This window comes from Triticum dicoccoides, chromosome 4B, assembly GCF_002162155.2.
Source record: "Triticum dicoccoides isolate Atlit2015 ecotype Zavitan chromosome 4B, WEW_v2.0, whole genome shotgun sequence".
NCBI lineage: Eukaryota > Viridiplantae > Streptophyta > Magnoliopsida > Poales > Poaceae > Triticum > Triticum dicoccoides.
The window spans coordinates 506,350,045-506,355,044 of NC_041387.1; the positions used below are offsets into that span (position 1 = coordinate 506,350,045).

A 5,000-nucleotide genomic window follows, 5' to 3' on the forward strand; every position below is an offset into this window, starting at 1 on the left:
TCGGATTGAGCCATTATAGGATCGGATAAAGATTCACTCTTTGCCAATGCCTGCTTCCTTGGTTTCCTACTTTCTGCATCGAAAGTGACTTTTTGCTCAGTATCGAGAACCACTTCTTCTCCTTTTCGAGGCGTAGATCGCCCGTCATCTGATTTGCTTCGTCAAAGCGGATAGCATTATGGAATTGATTATATTCGTAGAAAAAGCACCCCTATTTAATAAGTCCTCGGAAATGATCTCATCTAGTACTTCTCTCAGCCTATTTGCCAAGACTTTGGAGCATAGCTTGTAAATGACATTGCACAAAGATATCGGCCTATACTGTAAGATTTCTTGGGGGTTCTATTGTCAGCAAGTGCACTATTATTTACTTCACCGCGTACTTAAAGAATTGTTGGTAGCAAAGAACAGCACCTGATAGAAAGGATGCTAACCAAGCCTCTTCTGTTTAAGCAAGGCTAAGCCAGAATAAGGGGTACAGTAGGCTGGTGACCCTGACGATAGCACTAAGACTGCCTCGGGAATCTCCTCAATCATTGAAGAGTGCCTCGGGAATTGAATAAAAGCACTGATATCCATATAACCGTACAATTATGCTCTATTCTCTTGAAGAGAAGACACTTGAACTTCGTCATGTGCTATTGATCCTTTTGAACCTAAATTCACATTGGCTCTTTTTGGCATACAGCTTTTGTTTTTCTGTGAAAGTCCTCCTTCCTCTGGACAAAGATTACATTAGAGGTGCCTCGACCCGAAAGAGCATGATACAATCAATTAGGACGTAGCTCTGCTACAAGAAAGGATAGGACTTTTGCCAAGTCTAGAGTTCGACTTCTAAAAAGAGAAAGCCACTAACAAAAAGAAAGAAAAGAGGAGGAAGCTGGACTTACCTCTGTTCGAGATACAATGAATCGAATAAATAAGTCTTATGGATGAATGTTGAAGACGGACGATACAACCCTACTAAAAGTCACAAAGCTCACTTCGCTATCAGGCCTAGCAGCTGCTTCATAATATAGGTGAGATAGATTAATTGATTGTTTCTTTTTTTGTTATAGAATTCTAAATCGAGCATTAGTTTGAACGACATAGAAAACTCTTTTCCAACTAAGCACTCTTGAGCATCAAGCAATTATATGGCTTGGATTCGGTCTGTTCCATCTTTTACCTTTGGAAAAATAAAGGGATTGGAGCCGCAAATCCTTGTTGAAGAGGATATCGAGCACAAGAGTGAAGAGTGAAGAGTAGAGGGCGCATTGGATGTGCGCTCCCTATGAATGATGTCCCACTAGAAATGGATCTTCGGAAAGAAGAGTGTTTCTCTTGATATTTCTATTCTATTCTATTTCTATAAGTGAATTATTGATCAAGATCAAATGGAGAAAATGTAGATGTGAAACTATGTTCTTTGAACACCTTCTTCCATGCTATTGAAGCTGGCAAACAGGGGAGTGAGTGAAGAGAGAAGCCATGCCTCTTTCGATGTGAGGCAAGCGATGAACGAGTAGATGCTGCCCTTAGACCAATTTTCTCTTTCGGTAGCTGACACCGAGATGGGCTAGGCTAGGAAACCTTATCCGAGACGACAGGGATGGTAAACAAAGTGATGGGGTATACGTACGAATTGGAATACAAATGAAATCATTGCCTATAAAGATGAACCCGTTAGCGTATAGGAACAACAGCATATGAAAGTTGGGTGGGTACTCCTATTTAATTGGTTTAACCAGAAAAAGAGGATAGGATTCGAAAAGTCAACCGGAAACCGAGCCCTAACCTTTAATTGATGAGAATTTCCATACCCCTACTACTCGTATGTATTGGCGTGGGTTCGTATGTAAACATTCGTATTGGCTTAGCAAAGCACTTCGTATCCCGCCACAACCGATCCTTTGCTTCCTTCTCACTCAGCTTTTTGACTCAACAGTCGTTCCCCTGTTACACAAAGCTACGTACACAGGGGTAGTTGTTCATCCCTTTTGCTCGTGACATATACCCTCGCTCTGTCTTCTATTCCTTTTGTGCGTTACGTTACTAAGGCCATCGGTCTTATGGAAAGAGAAGGCATATAATCGATTCTTTGACCGGCTTTGCTTCTTTCGTGATTCACATAGATTGGAATTCACTTTCTTTAGGGTATGGCTAGTTTCGGGTTTTCTAAAACCATCGCCCAACTCTTTCTTATTCAGACACGCCAACTGATATGTTGGATTAACAAGCTAGGGAATAATTGGGGCTTATGTGGACCCCTTCCCTTTAATTTAAGAAAGAGGTCTTCCTAGCTGACTTGAAACTAGATCTTCTTCCGTGTTTCGTTCTCTATGGCTTGTGAATTGCTGTACTGCCTGTTTCACTCTCTTCTAAGGGATCTCCTCCTATGGAGGTATGTAAAGTGGGTTCTATCGCATTTTCCATCTTAGGGCGAGCAATATAAGCAATTCTGGTATCAACAGATACATTGTTTGGGAAAGAAAGTGAAAACAATAGATCCAATTCTGGGTTTTGGGGATGGATTTCTCATAACCCTGAGGTGCTTGCTAATCTCTCGGACGAGTCGATGTCAATAGCAATTCTGATGAAACATCTTAAACATCTTTAGTGCCTTTTGCCTTTGAGCTCAATCGATCAGAAGAAAGGGAATATAACCTGCCCCTCATTGTCCTTCAATCATGGTGCAATGAATATCGTAGATAGAGTGATTTCGATCTCATATAGCTAGCTTTCCTTTCAAAGTGAAACGATTTTCCTTTTACGTTGAGATATTTGAATTGGATTTTCTTTCACCACTACTATCGTAACGCACAGAAAACACTGACGTTTCCGCTCGCTTTCAACCACTGCCACTTTACCTGAGCACTGTGACGCAGTCGGTCAAGTATTGAGTTTCTGCTAGTATATCAAGGACTTATGAGAACTGAAAAGAAAAAAACGAAAAAATGAATTCTCATAGTTCATTGAATTAAGGGAGGGCCATTCGTGGGGGGTTCGTGGAAGAGTTGGGTTCGATTCCCTTTATACGCGATGTGGCGAAAAAGACTGATTCAACGAAATATGCCATGCCAGCATTAAGATTTAAAATGTGTCGTCTACTTCCAGGAAATGTTCGAAACAGAGAACTTTCTCTAATCCAACATCGTATTCTCCGAAGATTGAGGAACAAGAGGAGATCCATTAAAAGAAATCTTTCTCGGAGAGAAAATCGAAACAGTAACATCAAATCACAAACTACACAAAAGTTGTCTCTTTATTATGGGGATTTACCCATAAGGGAGATGCATAGAGGAAGAGAACGAACTTCATATATCCCTTTTTTACTCAATCAAGAAACAAGATCGGACGTGATTCTGGTTCGTCTCCATTTTAGTGACACTCTTCCTCAAGCAAGGTAGCCGATAAGTCATCGAAGGGTTTGTTTGAATAATGGACTGGTAACCATTACTCATTTGAAAGTTTCCCACGGTGATCTAATATCTTTTAAAGAAAATGACGTGAGAACCCGCGGTTTTGAAATAAGGAGATTTTCTATATCGACATATCAGTTGGAAAAATCATAGGCAAATTCCTATCGGCCATATCAGTTGCAAAAAGAAGAGGCAAATTCCTACCGGCCAGAATCTGGAGAAGAACAAAAAAAGAATGGTTCCGCTTACTCACAACTCAGAGGGGATGCCGCTTACTACTCAAATCCAAGGAATTGCAAAAGTTGCGTTCTTATATGCAAGAAGAAGACTTTGAAAGAACAAAGAAGTTTGGATCCGCAAAAGTATGCTTAGGCAGTTCCTTCGCTGAGCACAACAGAATGAAGAGGAATTTGTTTCATTTCAAATACTTCTTCTTATTGAAAAGAGGGAAGGAGAAAAACCGAAATCTTCCTACTCGAACAATAAGTCCTTTTGTAGAAAAGTCTTCTTTATATAGTAATTCGACCTATTGCTCCGGATCCCCGTTTACTAGGAAGATAAGAATCAAAAGGATCGAACTACCTACTCATTATTCGGAGGTGGATCATAGAACACTAAAAGTTGTGGTATCTTATGGACCTAACATAGGTCACATCCCTCACGACATAAGATTGAAAGATCCAAACCTTCCTCTTCAGAGTGGAAACGGACGTGGCCAAAACATATAAAAAAAGATCGGCCTAGTCGCTCATAGGGACATATCTATCCGGATAGAGGATAGTCTAGATCAATTTTGAGAAAAATCTCTCTCTATATAGATAGGTATCTCTGTGGATAGAGATAAAGATAGGGATCCCTATAAATCGAAATATATGGAAAAAGTGCACTTTTTGACTACTACTACTATTTCTTACTGAGAGATACCTATCTTTTTTTTCTCAAATGACCTATTTCACATAACCGATGTTGATTACAGATTTTGCCTTGCGTCACATTATCGTGGTGATCAATTCCTTTCGTGGATCGATTGAAATAACCGATTTTGGTGTATTAATTCCAGATAGGTAATTTTCCTCAAGGTCATAAAGATCGGTCATCTAGCGTGGACTTCTGACTCTAAGTGGAAAGTCTTTCTCATCTACCTCTTCCATCCAAAACTGTTTTTCCGCATTTTTTTCTGCCAAGTTACTTAAATCTATATCGGAGCTATAGGATCGGTAGACCCGTAAGCGAAGATGGTTCGCTCCCACATAAAGAGATGGATATTCGATGTGTTTAGCATACTGACACTTTTTTGGTGCCGAAACAGCCCCAATCCCTTTGGTCATTTCGCTTTTCGTGCCGGCCTGTATTCGGAGTTTCTTGGATTTGCGGTGCCTGAATGCCTTTCTCCTTCTTTTTGGTGACGTCGGATGCCCGCCTTTGGTGCTTAGAAGTGGATTCTCCTTCAAAGAGGGCTTTTCCCCTAAGAAAGGGACATGGTTGTACTGGATTTCTAGTCCTATAGTGGAAGAGCAGATAGGATCACACCTACACGTAAGTTCGTTCGTTGGGTTAGTGGCCACCCGCACTCCAACCTATCTATATGGCAACAAAGCG

At 40.6% G+C, this 5,000-nt stretch overlaps 1 pseudogene; it reads left to right on the plus strand.

The window, feature by feature from the left end:
• The first annotated feature begins 2,945 nt into the window (after positions 1 to 2,945).
• LOC119293801 lies at positions 2,946 to 4,301 on the plus strand (annotated as a pseudogene).
• Positions 4,302 to 5,000: the final 699 nt, after the last annotated feature.